The sequence below is a fragment of the Neophocaena asiaeorientalis genome, unplaced genomic scaffold (assembly GCF_003031525.2).
Source record: "Neophocaena asiaeorientalis asiaeorientalis breed wild unplaced genomic scaffold, Neophocaena_asiaeorientalis_V1.1 scaffold118, whole genome shotgun sequence".
NCBI lineage: Eukaryota > Metazoa > Chordata > Mammalia > Artiodactyla > Phocoenidae > Neophocaena > Neophocaena asiaeorientalis.
The window spans coordinates 2112861-2132835 of record NW_020175528.1 but is presented as its reverse complement, the minus strand read 5'-3'; the positions used below and the strand labels follow the sequence as shown (position 1 = coordinate 2132835).

Sequence of the window (19975 nt, the reverse complement as noted above, 5' to 3'; positions counted from 1 at the left end):
ATTTCATTTACCATGCTGTATAAAACACGAAGTCTTTTATTTTTAAGGAAATGGAACAGATTCTTTTCTACTCTTTCTTCAGCTACAAAGAAACCGTACCCACCCCCAGCCTTAGATCCTGGACATAAGCCAACATTTTTAGAAAATGTTATGAGACTGATTTTGAATATATAATACGTACGTTTTTCTTCTTCTTATTTCTCCAAAAGTCTTTAATTGCCTATTGCATCACTAAATATGCTAATGTTAATTAATTTTAACACGTGCAAAAATGAATTAATCTTTTCTGGGGTCGCCTCTCTCTTCTATAAGAACTGGCTGCAAATAATCAGGTTAGCAAAACATTTAAGTTGCCCAGAATTTTTTTAAAGGAGAAAATGTATTTGAACATCTGAACTTAAGTACTAGGTTTCACAGCCGGATCTTTTGTTTCTAGCTCTCATTCTGTCTCCTTCCACCGAACCCAAGTGATTTTTTTAGCTCAATGTGTGGAAAGTATCCAGCCCACCTCTATCCCGTACACTTTAGAGTCTCTGAGCTGGGTTGTCCAGATGGTCGGTCATACCTGAACCACTCCGAGCCCTCTTCGCTTTGGAGCACATCTCTCTCCCACAACTATTCCAGAAATAAACGTGGCTTTAACGGAAACAGTAGCTCCTGGTCTAACCCCGATGGTGGACCCATCTTCCCCACCCCCACCATCATTGCTCTATGAGCTCTGGTTAGCATTGACAGCGACGGAAAATTAGGATGGAGTATCCCTAGGCTAATTCCTCCTTCACCATGGAGGTTGAGAATTAGTGAGCCTATAACGCTCAGTTGCAAGGTACCAATTTAATATATGGTCATCTATAAAGCAGGGTCCTTAAAGTGGGGTTGGAGGAGGTTGAGGTGAACACTTAGACATTTGATGCCCTTGGTGTCTGTCCAGATAGTCCTCATTAGTAACACTTGAAAGTTAGACATTCACATTAAAATACTCACAAAATATTATCATGCAAGCTAAATGTACATGATACGGAATCTACTCTGACCACATAGAATGAAGCCGCTGCCTCCTCTGCCTGAGATAATAAATGACGGTGACAAGGACAGTAATCCAGATCAGGCTCCCACAAAATGAGTGAAGAGTGTTATGTCTGCTTTACAGGGGCAGGATGGTGAATGTGGTCAGGTCCCTTACTGGTGCTTGTAAGCGGGATGCCAGGGCAAGTGGTTTCCAAACCTCCCAGTGGGGTTCTCTGTCTACCGTCTGTCAAATCGAGCCTGAAAGCCACGTATCGGTTTATTTTGTGATGTTCCAAAACATTCAACAAGCAAATGTGGCTTGTTTACCGAACCTGCTTGTATTAAACAAATCTGAGCTGTAGCTGAAAGCATTTAGATGGATGAGCTTGTTTAGACAGACATTCTCGTCATGCCTGAATTACTTAAGCTTTGTCATGATCACAAGTGGCAAGGGTATGCACTCACTTACGATTTTTAAAAATCGTGTGCTCATCAACCTCCTCAGGGCATAGGCGCAAAGGTGCACTTAACAGACAAATCCCTTTCCCGTGATGAAAATTTTAACCTGTTTTTGCCTCTTTGATGAGTCAAGCACAAGGAACCCAAAATAATGGGCAGGAGCAGGCTGGAGAAGGACAGAGCTAGCAGTAAGGGCTGCCTCTTTCACTTTGATTAATGCCCTTACTTGCTTACAGTCTCCTTCTGCAGTCATTCTGAGCTCATTCTCTTTTCAGTCCTGTGGGTTAAAGTTAAATTGCATGACTTATGCAAAGTACATAATTCAAGTATGAACAAAGCTTGACTCTCTGTTTAAAAAAAACATAAAGTCAGGGCACTGAGTCCCCGAGGAGTCCTTGGTTTATAAACATTTGGATTGGTTTGCACATTTCTTTGCTCCATTCACTGCATTAAAAACTACAGCTGGTTTCCGTTTATACCTAATACAGATATTCAACATTTGTGGGTAAAATTTGTTATCAGGTTCGGCTACTATAATCTTGATTTTTTTTTTTCCTAATCTCGACTTTTAAAAATAAAATGTTTACCAGATGTAACACTTTTGTTTAAGTTCTTAGAATTTAAAAAGTTTAAACATTTTTATGAGGTTGGTTATTACATTTGTTTGTAGGATATTCATGGAAACAATATGGTGACTTAATTTATCAATGACTAAAAATGCCTCTGAATGATATTTTAGCCTAAAGTTTTAGGAAAGTCCAATGCTACTTTGAACATCTACATTTTGCCTAGATATCAGGGCAGGGGCTTCTGCTTTCTACTTCGATCAGAGCTAAGTCTATAGTAGCTACCATTTATTGAAAACCTACTATGTACTCAATATTTTAGCTATATTATTTAATTCTAACCCAATAATCCTGCAAGGTGGGTATTAGTTATCATCAACTTTAAGTGAGGAACTAACTGAGATTACCAGTCACACATAGCAGAGCTAGGATTCAAACCCAGTCCAATTGATTCCAAAGTCTGGGTCTTTCCACCAATCCTAAAAGGATACAACCTCCTCCATCCACATTGTCCTGATGTATCGATAGGAATCTTCTGATTGTGCAGACTCCTGGTAGAGGGGACCCCTACTCCCTGGAGCCAGGACTACCCCTGTTTAGATGAACCAGCCTCAACTCTCCAAGCCCTGGGAATTGTGGGTACCAACTGGAGAAAGTTTGGACCAGCAGGTGGAAAAGAATAAGAGAAGAGGAATTAACTAGACCATGTTGGAAAGTTAAGGATAGAAAGCAGGATAACAGTTTTGGTCAGAGATTTGTCATAATTTGGAAATGTTTTATCAGGCGAAATAAGTGGAAAAGCTTACACATCCATCTGAGCAAACTACTTCACCTAATGAAGTCCAGTCTTTTCATGGTACAGATGAGGAAACTTGAGACTATGAGAGATCTAGATATTTGCCCAAGATCACACACTTAGTGAGTTTACCCATTTGCTGTATTAAAATTCTTCTACAAGCCTGCATTTGTGAATAAATTTGTTATCCAGTTGTTAGATTATTCTAATCTAAATTATCAAAGAGGGATTTCCCTGGTGGTCCAGTGGTTAAGACTCTGAGCTACTATTTCAGGGGGCACGGGTTTGATACCTGGTCAGGGAACTAAGATCCTACATGCCGTGTGGCCAAAAAATAAATAAATAAATAAACAAACAAACAAACAAAAAATAATCAAAGAAAACTCAGTATAACAATCAAGACTGACCTGGCTTCAAGTACTGTATGCTAACATATGTATGGAATCTAAAAAAAAAAATGGCCATGAAGAAACTGGGGGCAGGACGGGAATAAAGACGCAGACCTACTAGAGAATGGACTTGAGGACACGGGGAGGGGGAAGGGTAAGCTGGAACAAAGTGAGAGAGTGGCATGGACATATATACACTACCAAATGTAAAATCGATAGCTAGTGGGAAGCAGCCGCATGGCACAGGGAGATCAGCTGGGTGCTTTGTGGCCACCTAGAGGGGTGAGATAGGGAGGGTGGGAGGGAGGGAGATACAAGAGGGAGGAGATATGGGGATATGTGTATATGTATAGCTGATTCACTTTGTTATAAAGCAGAAACTAACACACCATTGTAAAGCAATTATACTCCAATAAAGATGTTAAAAAAATAAATTAAAAAAAAAAAAGACTGACCTGGTTTCTATAGACAAATAGTATTTCTGTCCTGAACAGACAACTTAAGTCCGTATGATGAGTTCCTTCCCCAACATATTTTAAAAATGGACTTTTGAAAAGCCTAACTTTTGAGTAAGAGATTTTCCAAGCTCAGTGTTTCAAATGCATCGTTTTAATGACTGCCTCTCTGTGTGAACATCTGTACATTCTGCCCCCATTTAAGATCCCTTCCAGCTCTGAAGGTTTGTGATTCTAAACAATCCAGCCCCGCTTGCTTGCTTTCTAGGTTGGTTAGGCCAAGAGCTGGACTCCAAGTCTCCTGCCTCCTGGCTAGGTGACCAGATGACTGTCTCGCTCATTGGCAGTAATTTTAAATGCCAGCCAGATGGCTTGCAAAGGGGGCTTTCAAATCAACTCCATCAGCTCCACCCTGCTCAGAATATGAGAGAAGGATTATCTCTCTCGGTGGTCCTGAGGCAGTACAACAAAGGCTTGGGTGAATGATCATGGGTGAGGAGTTTGAGCTCCAGGAAGCCTGCTCCAATTCTTAGACATGAGGTTTCTCACTTCCATCCATTAGCACTTGTGTAAGATGAGGGCAAGGAGTACACACTTGACGGCAAGGGCCGGGCAGCAAGCCTTGGGGACCAAACTGAGGTTACCCTCGAGGAAAGAGTTGGAGGGAGAAGGGAAATGTGAACCATGTGGTTTTCAACCGAGAAAAAGTGGTATGTGACTTAGGGTTGCCCGGGAGACTGTGGTGGACAACATCCCACCCCGAGCTAATTCAGCTCAGACTCTCCCATGGGAACGTCCTCAGCATGGCTCACCACCATTTTCTATGTCACTACCTCAGCGTTAGCGGCAGAATAGCCCCTGCTTTCATTGTGCAGTGCACTGGAAATGTGGCACTAATAAAGACCTTGCGTGCCCACGGAGATCAAGAGCATTCCTGCATCTCTAGTCACACGTTCATTTGCAGCCATCACTGTTTGCCACTCCCCAGATGGAGAGCAAATGAAACAGCAGGGTCTTCTAGATCCTGAACTGGCAAAAGACATTCAGCAAGAAGGCTGAGTTTCTTCTTTCTAGAGAGATTAGCAGGCAACTAGGTTGAAGAGGGAAGGTGGTGACGTCAATGAAAGTGGAGAAGGAAGAATTCTTACAGATGGGTAAAATCTACCCCATGTGAGAACAGAATCCTCTCCTCATATCTTTCTTCATCCTGGGCAGCAGATAATTCCAAGACAACCTGGGAACAAATTCATTTGCTTTCTCTTCTCTCGGATGAATGAATTTGTAGTTCGGAAAGGTCACAACCATGAACCTCTTCTCACCAGAGCAGCCTAACAAACCTCAGTGAATCTTCACTTCCTTTGGACTAAAGACAAAAGCACAATATGTTTTTGTTGTGTTGAATTACCTGCCTTTACTCACGTCTCTGGCTGGCATCCTGTGAGGTCTCTGTATCTCCCACAGCACCTAGAGCATTGCCGGGTGCAATGGGTAGGATCCTACCTATATGGGTAGGATCTTGATTAACCAACACCAGATTAGGGGTCCTTTCTCTGCTCCCACCACTACCAGTGGAATCTTCAGCTTTGTCCTTTGAAACCACTTCCTAAAATTAGAGAACTTGTTCCATGAGTTAAGGAAGGGATCTGGAGACTAAAAATACCTATGGAAGTCTTTCAAGTTCTTAATCACTTGTTTACCAAGTTGGGGGGTGGGGTGGGGGGACAAGTTGTCTGGCAAGCAGACCACAGGCTTTGTTTACATCTGTCCCTCCTAGAACAGGGAAAGGGGACACAGAAATAAGGGTGGCTCGACGACCACACCACTGCCACCAAAATATGCCTCAACGTTGCCTCGGGCTATCAATGGCATAGTCTATTTCACGGAACTATAGGATAGGCAAGGCACTTCAGATGATGTCATCTGAACCCCTTCTTTCTTTTTCTTTTTTAAAATAAATTTCATTTATTTATTTATTTTTGGCTGCGCTGGGTCTTCATTGCTGCGCGCAGGCTTCCTCTAGTTGCGGTGAGCGGGGGCTACTCTTCGTTGCGGTGCGTGGGCTTCTCATTGCGGTGGCTTCTCTTGTTGCAGAGCATGGGCTCGAGGCAGGTGGGCTTCAGTAGTTGTGGCTTGAGCGCTCTAGAGCACAGGCTCAGTAGTTGTGGTGTACGGGCTTAGCTGCTCCGCGGCATGTGGGATCTTCTTCCCGGACCAGGGCTCAAACCCGTGTCCCCTGCATTGGCAGGCAGATTCTTAACCACTGCGCCACCAGGGAAGCCCCTGAACCCTTTCTCTGAGGGAGGAGAACATCAGATTCAAAGAGAGTGTGATATCTGAAGACCTCAGCAACCAGGATAAAAGCCGTCTTCCTTAATTCCTAGTGTTCTGCTCTTTGTGATTCAACACACTGGCTCAATTAAAAAAAAAAAAAACCCACTTTTCACCTAAATAGATACCTACAAATGGTTATAGAATAAGTGAACTAATGAATAGATTCCAGTATAGAGGGTTTATAACTTCTTTCCCAGTTCCTCTCAGAAGAAAATGTTATAGAATACTTAATTTTTTTAAAGCTCAGCTAAATATAATTTTTAGTAAAATAGTAAATATTAGGCAACATATCACCTGGGACCAAGTGTTATTTGAGAAGTATCAGCAGTGATAGGCTTGATTGCTATATTAAGTCAATCAGATTAAGTTCAGCCAGCTGAAGTAGGCTTTTATCCTATTTGGTTTGCAAAGAAAAATCTCATGAGTTAGCATAAGCAGCTAAAAATAAGTTGCAGGTTTCATTTTCTGTTGTTCAGTATGGTTTTGAAACCAGAAGATGCAAAACTAGGAGATTCACCAACACCCACTGAAGAGCAACAATTCGAATAAGTCCCCTTTCTGGAACAGCAACCTGATGACAGCTCACAACCAGGCCTAAGACACATACGCCTATGTCCCTCTCACCATGGTCTCTTGAGATGGCTGCCCCTAATGAATAAGGCATGGCAGGAAATTAGGGACTGAGGCCAGTCCTGGGGGACAGTGGCTTGTGTGTGTGTGTCTTGTCATTTCTGGACAGGATGCCGCATAGACATCAGCCCCATACGCACAGCCTCAATCTTAGGTGGTGCTGGGGACCCCTCCACAAAACAAGGGAATAAATAATGCTAGAATTTCACTAGGATGAGGCCCTGAAGGTAGTGAGCACAGCGGGTACCCCTCAACCTAAATGCCCAGGGCCTTGTGCAATTCCATACTGCAAACCCAGGGGGCTCACGATAAGTTTAATTTCAAAACTGTCTTCCCAGGGCCAAGTCTGGCAAAAAGGTGTTTGACAGAGGCCTAAATGCTTCAAAGGGAAGGCAGCCGTCTCACATTGGAGCGTTCAGCTGCGGCATGGGGCCCGGAGAGAGCAGAGCTGGTGAGAGAAAGCCCTCAGCGGAATGAGATTGAGAGGGGGCAGAGAAGGGTTAATCTCCTTCCATTAGAGGAGGGGCCATTTGGTGAAGGTGAAGAGAATAATCAGTATGAAGAGCAGGGAAGACAAAGAGCCATTCCAGAAAAGAAATTACCGTGCAAGGGTGAGAATGATGATTTGTCCTAGATTTTTCACCGTGAGACCATTTCTTAGATCTGAGTCTTTGAAGTTACAGTCTCAGCGTGGAGGAGGGGAGAATATTCACACTCAGTGCTGGAAGACGAGCTGTGATTGGGTCTGAGATGGGCTGACTCTGATTAACTCTGAGAAGCAGAGGGTGAGGCCAAAGCCACCAGGATGCCGCCGTAGACGCCTAACCATAAATTAGAAAGCGGCAAAATAAACAATAGGAGTTGCTCATGAAAGAGAAGCCAGTGGAGTGGCTGAATCCCCCTTCCTTGGGGTGAGGAACAACCTCCCCCTTTTTTTAAACCTAAAATAAAACTTTTAAAAAGTTGCTTTTAATAATTTTTGGGGAAAGAGTTGAAAATTCACAAGAAGTTGCAAAAATAGAACAGTAACTGTATGATGTCATCTGTCTTCCCAGAATGGTATTATCTTATACTGCTGTAGTACATTCTCTAAACCAAGAAAGTAATATTGGTACGACACAGTTAACTCAGGTACAGACTACTACTTCAGATTTCACCAGTTTTTACATGCATTCTGTGTGTGTGTGTGTGTGTGTGTCTAGAGCTCTATGAAATTTTATCACATGTGGAGATTAGAGAAGCCATCAACACAATCAAGATATTCCATCACCACCAAGAAACTCCTGTGCTACCCCACCATAGTCACACCTTCCACCAACCCTAACCCCTGGCACTCATCTGTTCTCCAACACTGTAATTTTGTCCCTTTAAGAATGTTATGTAAGTGCAATCATGCGGTCTGTAACCCTTTGGAACTGGCTTTCTTTCACCCAGCAGAATGCCCTTATGATCCATTCATGTTGGATGGGAAGATGTGCCTTTTTACTGCTGAATAGCAATCCATGGTATGGAGGTACCACAGTTTGTTACCCACTGAAGGACACTTGATAGGTGTCCAGTTTTAAGCTATAACAAATAAAACTGCTATGAATATTCATGTACAGGTTTTTGTGTGAACCTAAGTTTTAATTTCTTGTCTGTAAATACCCAGGAGTGGGAATGTATGGTAAGTATATGTGTAACTTTATTAAAAACGATCAAACTGTTTTCCAGAGTGGCTGAACCATTTATACTCCCACCAGCAGTGTATGTGCAATCCGGTTTCTCTACATCCTCGCCAGCATTTGGTAACATCAGTATGTTTTATTTTAGCCATCCTGACAGATGCACAGGGGCTCCTTTTGATGGTGGGCTGTCTGGCATTTCGATGCCAGCAATGTGGGCTGTCTGGCATTTCGATGATGGAAAATGGGGCTCTTGATATGGGGTGAGGTTTCAGGTTTGTCTGGTTCCTCTTGACGGCAGTAGTGGGACATTACCATCTGGGAATGCTGGGCTTCTTTGAGGCAGTACCTCTTGGCCCAGCAGTCAGACTTGAGATCAGTGATACTCACTCCCATGGGGTAATATGAAGGCCATGATATGACGGTCAAGGGGCAGTGACAGACTTTGCCTGGGCTGGCGTCCTCCTGCAGCTTTGGCCAGAGACTGTATAAATGCTTTTTATTCCTAAAGTTGGTAATTTATTAGCAGGATGTGTGTTTGTTCCGGCTGGCCGGGGGGGACATGGAGTTAGCACAGACAGGTAAGGATGGGACCACCAGTGGCACTTGTCAGATGTCACAGGCCACACTGAATACTTCTTGCCCTTGGACCTCCTACTCTGTTGACCACTCAAGACTCTCCAGCAGCATGTGGACACTTTGTCTGGATGTCATGGAACTCTGACTTCCACCTCCTGGGAGTTAGATCTGGAGGCACTGCTGTCACCACCCCATGGATCTTCCTAGCCTAGGGATCCAGGTCTTGCCAGCAATTAGAATTCCATGTGCATAGCAGAAGGTGTCTCAGCCAAGGAAGTTGTTCAGGACACCAGGGAAACGGGCTTTGTAAAGGGCCAGCCTCACAGTGATGACTCGAGTTGGCCCAGCCATGTCTGGAAAGTCACCTTCCATCTGCTGTACCCTGGATTCAAGGGAGGCTGTGGACCTCCCCAGAATCCATACCCATCATGACCTTGGCTCCACAGCTTTGGACAAGGAGGCCAAGAATCGGGAGGGCAGTGATCCTGCATGGGGACAGCCAAGAGATAATGGAGATCATGCACAGAAGCAGGGAAGCTCTGTGATCCTAGGCAAATTCCTTCTTGCTTCTGTGTGCAGGATGGGTGCGGTGAACGAAGGTTCTCCTTTGGCTTTTGTCTCTTGTGCTTTACCTGGTGCATTCACAGGACGTGGACGTGAACTTGGGCATGGAAGAACCTAAATGGTGAACCTGCCCGCGAACTGGGGACTGTTGGGGGCTGAGCAGACTGTGGAGGCTGAAACCAAAAGTCAAATGATACGATAGTGGCCCTCCAGAAGTTGACGTAGTATTGATAAAATGAGTGGAAGGGCAGCCAGATACCATCAGGTGACCAGTGGGTATGGTCTGATGGCTTTGAACAGAGTTATGCAGACAGGATGGATAGTCACACTTCCTCTCAGAAGGTGGTGAGAATTTTCAAATTTGGTTTTTGTTTGTTCACTATGTTCTCTGGTGTAACAGAGGATTTTCCAAGTTTCCATTCCTGGGTACCTCTTCTGTGGCCCATTGTCCTCGTTCACCCAGGTGCCCCTACTTATCTGCTGTCAGAAGGCAGCCCAGCCCAGCACCTTCCGGATATAATGAGGCAGGCGCAGACTGGGGCAGTACCTCGCCTGACTGTGAAGTTGGGTAATGAGACTCTATCCTCCAGGCTGAACGCACAGCAGCTCCCCCCAGCTCTGGCTTGGTCTTTTCAACTCACGCTGCTGCGACCTAACTTTTGCTACAGTATGAGTCTTGCCCTTGCCCGCCCCTGCTCTGTTCTCTTGGCTTCTGATTCTGGACCCGACCTCATACTCAGCCCTCATGGTCTGGATCCGTGTGGCTATCCTATGTCCTCCTTGGTCTAAGTGTTACCACCTCAGGGTTCAGGGCCCAGAGTGGTCTCATGAGGTGACCCTTGCAGGATCTGGGCTGCCCACACATGTCCTGAGGTATGCCCTGCCTATCAGAAGGCAGATAAAAATTCCCTGGTGGAAGCAGGTGCTCACTTCAGGAGTCAGTCTTCTCTCGGCGCCTTGTCTCTACTATTGTAACAGAGAAGGACAAACCTGACTCCATAGTGGATCTATTCCTTTAGCTCTAACCTTTGTGCTCTGTGGCCTGTGCTTAGTCATGCTGGCTCTGCACCTTTTGTAAAACAATGTTGCCGATAGCCTGAAATATATGTGATAGCCCATTCTCAAGGCTCTGCCCTTTAAAGGTATAACACTTCTCCATTCACATAGAGATAAAAAGTTGCAGAACAGAGAATAACATTTGTCTTGTTGAAGGTTTATGGGAACATTGTGACCAGACCTACGTGGACAGCTGCAGGACCAAAGGACTGCGGCACCAAGAAGTTTGCAACAACTAGCCACATCTCCTCCCCTTTTAGTATAAAAGATACCTGAATTCTAACTCTGGTAGGCTGGTTGTTTAGGACACTAGTCCACCATCTTCTCAGTCTGCTGGCTTTCTGAAAAAAGTCACTATCCCTTTGCCCCAACACCTCGTCTCTCGATTTACTGGCCTGTCGTGTGGCGAGCTACAGCTACTACTACTGAGCTTGGACTTGGTAACTACCCAGAGGTTGGGTGGATCCGGGCCCTTTGTTTATTCAAGTTCTAGTTCTACCTTTGCCACTAAATCTTTGGGTAACAACCATAAGTGAGTAAATTAACCATTCTGGGGCTCAGTTACCTCATATTTACGGTAAGGTTTCCTAACTCCCTAGCTGATAATCTTTCAACTATACCAAACCACGATTAAGGAGAAATTAAAATTCAGAAGCCAAAAAGAGCCTTTAAGTTAAATTCTGGTTCAGATATATTAGCTTAGGTAGGGTTATCTATTTTCTGTCTAATAAGTGTTGCTGAAAATGAATGTTTATTGAATTGAATGCAGCATTAACAATAATTCTCAGGCCTTAATGTGCATAAGGATTGGGAGGGTATATTAAAATGCATATTCCTAGGCCACCTCCTCAGAGCTTTTGATGCCACTGGGGCCTAGGAGCATGCATTTTAATATGAGAAACTGAAGGGGACTTAGGTTTTGAAATAGACATTGGTAATTTTTTAGAGGCTTATTTATCAATATGCATTAGGAACTTTAAAAATAGGTCATTTGACCTACTGATTCAATTCTCGGAATTTTGCCTAAGGTGTCCACCAAGATTTATCTACAAGAATGTTTTTGTGTTTTTAATAGCAGAACACTAGAGGCAATAAAAATGTACATAAAAAAAGAATGGATAAATTAAGATATATCCATGTAATGGAAACACAGCCATTAAAAATCAAATTTTCGGGCTTCCCTGGTGGCGCAGTGGTTGAGAGTCCGCCTGCTGATGCAGGGGACATGGGTTCGTGCCCCGGTCTGGGAAGATCCCACATGCTGCGGAGCAGCTGGGCCCGTGAGCCATGGCCGCTGAGTCTGCGCGTCCAGACCCTGTGCTCTGCAACAGGAGAGGCCACAACAGTGAGAGGCCTGCGTACCGCAAAAAAAAAAAAAAAAAAATCAAATTTTCAAAATCATTTAGTGACTTGAAAAAATGTTTACAACATAACGTTAAGTGGGGTGAAAAAAAGCATATACAATACCATTTCAGTAATGTTTAAAAGAAGAAAAGAATATATATGAAAAATTGAAAAGAAATACATTGACATGTTAATATTGAATTGTTGCTTGGTTGTTGGATTACTAGAGATTGTTGGTTGCTTCTTGATATTTTTCTGTATTTTCCAGATTTAGATTTTGTATAGTGACTATGTTATGGGTCTTTTTACAAATTTTTTAAAAGTAAAGAAAAGGAATTTGCCTCATGTAGAGTGAAAAGAGAGGGAAGAGAGGCCTCTTAGGAGCCCAGCCCAGCCATGGCCTCGCTGCTGCAAGAGGACTTGGAAGACAGATAGACTGAGTTCGGTGCTGGGGTGAATTTTAAGCTACATTCTCTTTTGCAAAGTACCTTGATATAGTCGATGCCAAGGAATTTGGGTCAATGAGAAAGTCCTTTTCACTAGATACTACTCTCCTGCTGCATTTGAAGATAACAGACTATAGGAACTGGAATGTGGAAGGGAATTCAGTTTCCACAACATCTTTGCTGCTCTTGGGTTGATCTCATGCTTGTTGCCTCTGTGTGTAATCCCCCTGGCCCCTACCCAGAACACCAAGCAGAGAGACTGCACTCTGCTTAGGGGCTTCTGGACAGATGATGTGCTCTATTCTGGCTTGGGAGACGCCACCCAGGGCCAGTGCTTCTGTGGAGTGCTTTCAAAATCTCCTCTGGCCAATGCACTGGGAGCCCCATCGAATGCCAGGAAGCATCTTTTTCTTGGCAGAGAGATGGCTCAAATCTACCCTCCCTCATGGATCTTAGTGAGTCCCAGGTCAAATGTCTCTGAATAAGATTAGAAGCTTCGCGGTTAGGCCTCTGGCCTAGAGTCAAAGCTTTTCAAATGTCCTTGAAATTTTTACACCACGTGCTTTGGCTAGTTAGGAAGTGGTGTGGGGACTTCCCTGGTGGTGCAGTGGTTAAGAATCCGAATCTGCCTGCCAGTGCAGGGACATGGGTTTGGTCCCTGGTCTGGGAAGATCCCACATGCCGTGGAGCAACTAAGCCCGTGCGCCACAATTACTGAGACTGCGCTCTAGAGCCTGTGAGCCACAGTTGCTGAGCCCGCGTGCCACAACTACTGAATCCCGCAAGCCTAGAGCCCGTGCTCCGCAACAAGAGAAGCCACTGCAATGAGAAGCCCACACACCGTAACGAAGAGTAGCCCCCGCTCACCGCAACTAGAGAAAGCCCACGTGCAGCAACGAAGACCCAACGCAGCCAAACATAAATAAATAACACACACACACACACACACACACACACACACACACACACACATATATAAAGGAAGTGGTGCTAAGGATTTCAGATGAAAGTCAATTTAGAGAGACCAAAAAAATAAATAAATAAAAATGATGATACTTACAGTATTAATAGCAATATCAAAAGACAAACGCCAATGCTGACCATAACTATGGTACTTGTTTTCATCAACATCTTGACTTGCCACACATTTTCCTAAGTTGCCCAAACCATTTCACATATATTACCTTACTTATTCTGACAGAATCTCAGTTTTACATTTTTTAAAAATACCATTTCGGAAGCGGGAGGAAGCTGTAAAGTTCTGATGAAAACCAGAGGCTTGAGTTAAAAACAAAACCCTGAAGTCTTCAGTGTGGTGTTTTCCAACTGTGTTCTTGACAAGAAGTCAGGGGATTTCAGCATGAGAAATTACGAAGCCCCATTACCGTGAATTCTTAGCTTTGGTGTCTGTGACGTGGCCTGATTGCAAAATCCTCCAAAGGGAGTAACAGGACATTCATAATGCTGACCCAGAGCAAGAAGGGAGCTTGTACTTCTGTGCCATGAAAAGTATAAAACCTCTGGGGTTAAAAATAACCAACTGGTCCAGGCACTGCCTACGTCAGCCAGTTGTGCCCAGACCACAACTGCGTATCACAAATCAACAGGGATGACCTAAGCTCCTAAAAGACTATGAGGCCCCAGATTTGAATTCTACCCCTCATATGGAATTAAGAAAGGAAAAAAAAATTTTTTATATAGATAAAACTGAATCACTTTTCTATACACCAGAAACTAACCCAACACTGTAAATTAATTATACTTCAACAAAAATATTTTTTAATAAAATAAAATATAAAATTATAAGTTAAGGAAGCTCAAGAAAGTCTAACTTTCCCCATAATGTCTACTTTGACGCTTTTTTGAAAATGTCAAAGATCAAAATATTTACAAAGTGTGTATTTGTTACCCCTGCCTTGCTGGTGGGTCCGTGGTGTCACCCAGTGTGCTGTACCAGTTCCCCGTGGAGGGTTCGTGTTGGCGGCAGTGAAATTTTGATTTGGCGGCCGCACTCCTCTCTCTGCCGTGCTAGGCAGCTAGACATTAAAAATCAGCAGGTTGTTTGTCAATTCCTGCACACTTAGTGCTTTGAGGAGTCATTATCACATGGCAGTTGAAATTAACAAGCAATGACTAAAGAGTCTCCCCAGTGAATGGACCCTGACTCCTTTTCCTCCTTGACCATGGCCTTTGGCCCTGCCCTTCCTAGCAGACTCCTTTAGGCTTGTACATGCAGCAACAGTTCGTCCCCACTTGGCTCCAGCTTTTGAAACTTGGTACTTGTTCTCAACTTACTCCTCCTGGCTGCTCCCCTGTTACAGGCCTGTACTCTCCTGTTCAAGCTGGTCTTATCTTTAGTTTACTCCGCTAGCCCAGCCAGCTCTCTCTGCTCAGTAGACACTTCTGGGACCCACCAAACCAAGAAAATGGACTTTCAAAGGTTGAAGCACTTTTGCAATACGTAACTTGTTTTTCTATTCCACTCCTCCTTAGCCTGCTCCAGATGTAAGGGGGCTGGGCAGAGGCGAGGCAGCAGTAATAGGAGATGAGGCCAGACGTTAGGCTGCATGAGAGCCTGAGATCTGTGTTAAACCAGCCAGTAGCTGGTCTTCCCGCACAATGGACAATGTATATTCTTCAGGGTGTGGGTGTGAGTGCCAGAAATGTCAAGTCCAGGGGTAAAATACAATCAGAAACCGGACTGTCCAGTCAGATATTGACAACTAGAGAAGTAGGTACCAGGCAGCTCAGGCAAGGACTGGAGTCCATTTTTATAGTGTGTGTGCTGTTGAAGTGAGCACATATAGTCTATTTTTATTGGAGGTCTTTATGATGCCTTGGGAACATCATAAAGGCACCACCATATGGTTTCTGATATTTACCAGTGAAGGGGATACTGCACTAAGACCAACAGTGGTAAAAAGGCTACATAAAATATCAAATTAGTTCAGGGTTCTTCAGACAGGGCTTATAACCTTACCACTCATTATTTCAGTAAATGTTTTGCAACTTTTCCTGAAAAGAAAAAGCTAGAATTATATATCAAATCCTTTGGGGAGCATTAATCTCCCCAGCCAGAGCCATTTTAGTCTGCTTTTACATGTTTCTCTAATAACTTGAGTTGAAGATCCCATCTTGTCAGGAATTCCCTCCACTACCTCCCAATATTAAAAAGTATGCCAAGATCTGGAGGAGGGTAGCTTCCCAACACCCCCAAGAGCAGACAGAACCATGAGTTAAAGAAACCATGAGCTTTCCTAGTGACCACTGATGGAACAGAATTCTGTTGGACAATTCGAACAACCATGACTAGACCCAGGACCAGGAAACTGAGCCAGAATGGTCTTCGACCAAGAGGACCTTGTTGGGGAGGGTGGGGGGAAGGGGGGAAGAATGTGCTTCGTGGTTCACTGGCCACTGGTGGCCTGATGGTGCTCATGTAAATGCTTAGGGTCAGAATGGACCGAGGCATCTTGAAAAATCTCACCCACTGCTCCTTGCCCACTCTTTCCCTAAGAGTGTCTGTTACAGAATTCTAAATACCTGATCACTGTTTATTTCTCCCACTGCTTCATTCTGCTGTCCTGTCCTTGAGCATCTCTAAGTTCCTTATTATGCTCTGCCAGAGAGGACTACCTCTTTTCTCCAGAAGTTCTCCTGAGCTGTCACTGGCAAGTGGCTGCTCCCCACCCCAGGGACTACATTTCCCAGACCTCTTTGCAGTCAGATGTGGTCATGTGACTGGCATTTTAGCCAATAGAGTATGAGTAGAAGTGTGCACCACTTCTAGGCAGGGGCCATGAAAGTCTCCATGTGCACCTTTTCACGCTCTTTTTTTCTTCCTCCACTGGGAAGTGGAAACAGTCCCAGGTGACCTTGGAAACCACATACTGCAGAAGGTGGAGCCTCTCTCAACCCATGTCTCTGAATGAATGCATGAAAGAGAGTTGCCCCACTAACCTCTACTGTTACAAGACCAAGAAATAAACTATTATGTTTGAGTCATTATACATTTTTCGGTCTATTACAGCAATTAGCCTATCTTAACTATTCCTATTACCCTCTTTGATACAGCTGTTATCATTGTGTGCAGAAGTCCCTGTGCCTTCTCCCCTTTCCTTAAACCTTACTGCAAAGCAAAAGAACAGATTTAGTAAACTAAGCAGCCATTAGGGACAAATGACACTCACCAAATTAATGGTCACAGCATTCAGCTCTTACAGCCAGAAGAAGAGTGGTTTAGCAGAGCCTCACTTCCAGACAACCTGATATATGAAAATAAAACAAAAAGTAAAATGTAAGACCTACAAAACAGATATATTGGTGTGCCGTGGTTAATTTCCAAAGAGTGTTTTCAGTTTATAAAGGAATCTGCCACTCTTTTTCAGTAAGCAACGAGCTTCCCTATTGCATTCATAACATAAGACACATTTTAAAATACCCTCCCACCCCATCATTATAAAACTGAATTTATAAAGAACAATTCTCCTCTGCTAAGTAAGCTGTACAAAGACTAGATAATGACTCAGGAGATGACTTTGGAAGCCAGAACTGGGTATGATTTCTATGTCTGTGTGCTCTGCAGTTCTTATGTACACGTTAAAACTTTTCTCTCGGGAATTTAACTCTCTTGGGTAGAAACTTCCAGAGCTTGTAAAATTATAGGCTATGCAAAAACTTAAGATTTCTTTAGGTTAAATTAAAACAGACACCAAAGATACAATATAATCTGTCTTTGTGCTTAATATCATCCCAGATGCGATGGCACACGTAGGAATGAAAATAAGCTCTCTGTAAACAGGGCAGTGAGACAGTGGAGGTGTACACACCAGAACAACCACAGGCAACCAGAAACACGCTGGGTAAAGGCAGCTGGTTGTGGTCGTTTTCTTACCAGAGCTGCCATCTTTTAACAGGTTAGGTGGGAAAATACCATTTGACGGCATAGGGCACGTATTTGCCTAGAACAGGGTTTATTTTTGTGTCTGATTACTTGGTATAAGATCCAGGAAGCAAATAGTTCAGAACTGAACAAACATTCTGGCTGTCCAAAACAGAGCACTAGGGCAGAAGGAGGAAGAGGAAACAAAACAAGAGCAGTGACGGGGTGGAAGGCACGATGTGGGCCATTTTCCCCAGAATTCAGCCTTAGTGTGTGTGTGTGTGTGTGTGTGTGTGTACACAGATACACACACACACAGATATATATATATATGTGTGTGTGTGTATATATATATATATATATATTTTTTTTTTTCTGAGAGGAAACGCATTCTTGTCTGGTCCTGTGGAAAAGAAAAAGATCAGAGAGATCCCTTTGGTGCCATATTCGGAGGGTCTCCCAGATGCAGCCCTCATTCCCCCCCCTCCGGGCTGGGGCCTGCCAGACACAGGTGTCAGGGAACAAGATGGCGCCCCACAGTGAAGGGTGCTGAGTGAGGGGGTCTGGGGGTGGCCTTCACTTACTCGGAGGCGCTGGCTCCTCTGAAACCCAGACGCTGCCAACTGCCTGGACTCAGGAGTTATAACCGCCTTCTTGCTCTGGGTTCTTCACTTCTTGTCGAGATCAGCTCCACATATCTTTCTGATGATGTCACCCATTCTGACTTCCTACATTTTGAAAGTTGATCTATAAGTAAAACCTTCCGTGAGGCTTCAAAAAAAAAAAAAAAAGCAGCAGCAGAAAAGAAAAGAAAGGTGTGCTGTGGGGCGATGGAGAGGAGGAGGAGAGAGGCAGTTACCTCCTTATTTTGAGATTTGCTGCAGCCTGCGAGTGCCACTCCCCAGCCAGTTTCCTGGCTGCAGAGGGAGGCCAGTGGCCGGGCGTGGGTGACGTCAGGGCCAGGCCTGAGTCATCGCCAGTGGCCGGTCTGCCCTGCCACTCGGAAGGGGACAAAAGGAATCTTTGATGTCCAGAGGCCCTCCTCTCGGGACACTCGCCTGGACGAGCAGCAGGCCAGAACATTCCTGCCGCCTCCCCACCCCCGGCCGCCCTTCCTACTTCCGGAACCATCCCAGGCAGATTCAGCAAGGCCTCCCCAGGGGACATTGCCCTCCTGCATGGCAGAGGCATGGCCGCTCTCTGCCAAAGAAGAAGCAGGGGAGGGTATTTCTCTGGGGATTTCTCACCTCACCCTCCAGCATCCCCCCCCCCCCACCCCGCTTCCCTGTGGTGCCACCTTACGCAGGGAGTTGCCGTGGTACTCAAAGAGATCTGGAAAGGTAGCAAGTGCTCTTGTCACCCACCCCGGGCGGTAAGCAGAGCTCAGTTTCTATTCTCTGCCTTCGTACCATGACCCTGGGCCTCCGCTCTCTGCTCCCTGGCTAGCAGTGTGAGCTTGTACATCCTGGACTGAAGGGGGGCCCTCTCTTTAAGAGGGGTATTTATATCCCAGTGCCTGCCACGGGGCACAGTACACACATGATGTATAAGTAAATGATCATTTTAAAATAAAATAGTAAAGAACATGTATCGAATACTTGCAGTGAATGTTGGAGCCTCTGTGCTAAGTGCTTCAGAGATTATTTCATTTATTTTTATCATGACAAAGCTATGAGGTAGGTACTATTATTATTCCTAGTTCTACAGATGAGGTGCTCAGAGAGATTAAGACACTTCTCTAAAGTCTCATAGCTAGTTAGTGGTGGAGTCTGCATCATCTGATCTCAAATCCCGTGTTCTCAACCATGATGCTGAGTGGCTGAGCGAACGAATGAATATTGACCAGAAGTAGCCTGTCCAGGTGAGGGGAAATGAGGGTAATGATGGGGCTTGAAACCAAATCCTATGAGGAAATAGCGGAGCAATTAGGGATGATCTGTTTAGGGTAGTAGGCCTCAAGCTCTTTTGATGGGTCAACACGGTGTCTGAAGCTTGGATACTCAGAGTGGCCAGGGGGATGGGGCAGGGGGCGGGCAAATCTGGTCGGGTTCAAGCGGCGATTAGGAGCTAGAACCAGAAGACAAAGCTAGGGAGGTCCGGTGGTGCGTGGTGGATGCAGTGTCTGAGAGCACAGTGGACAGAGAAGCTCAGAGGAGCCAGGCCCAGACTTGTCTTTATTGCCCCCTGGCCTCAGGGGTGTGGGTGGGAGGGTGAGTGCAGCTAAAGGTACAAGCCTGCGGCAGACATGAAGACAACGGGGAAGAAAGACACGAGAGCGTTCTCAAAGACCCCGAGACTTGGAGAAAGAGCTGGAACTGCCATGTGGTTTCAAAGCACCAGGAGGGGCTGGAAGTGACAGGAAACGGAGCTGGACCTGACAACGGCAGTCACTGCCCTGAGCGCCGCCCTACCAAGAATCAGCTGCCTTTCTCGGACGGAGTGAGAGTCCCATCAATGGCTGTACTCAAGCCAAGGCGAGGAGGGCTGGCAAGAAGAGAACATCCATGTATGGGGGTATCTGGGCCCTGGGATAAGAGTGACCTTGGAGGTACCTTCTCCCCCTATGGTTCATGATTCTGTGGTTTGTACTTTTCCATGATTCCAAGAGGAAGATAAAAGCCAGGACTTTCCAGCTCCTTGTGGCAGTGGGCAGAGAGGTTCTGGCCTCCTCAGTGATGCCACTCCGCGGCTCTCCTTTCCGCTGTGGGGCAGGGTGTCTGGTCACGGGATCCCTCTCCTGGGCTCAGGAAATCAATCCCTCTGATCGTTGGGGACGTCGTTACTTTGTTCCTGGAACTGCTGCCAG

The 19975-nt window shown here is 45.0% G+C and overlaps 1 protein-coding gene across 2 annotated transcripts in view; it reads right to left on the bottom strand.

Moving 5' to 3' along the window:
• ZBTB38 (zinc finger and BTB domain containing 38) overlaps window positions 1-17858 on the bottom strand; it is a 76265-nt gene extending 58407 nt beyond the window's left edge. For both annotated transcript variants that reach the window (XM_024769021.1, XM_024769022.1), the window contains exons 1-2: window positions 17754-17858; window positions 16478-16552 (exon numbers count right to left, since the gene is read on the bottom strand). The gene's annotated coding sequence lies outside the window, so the exon portion shown is untranslated. The remainder of the gene's footprint in view (window positions 1-16477; window positions 16553-17753) is intronic.
• Window positions 17859-19975: the final 2117 nt, after the last annotated feature.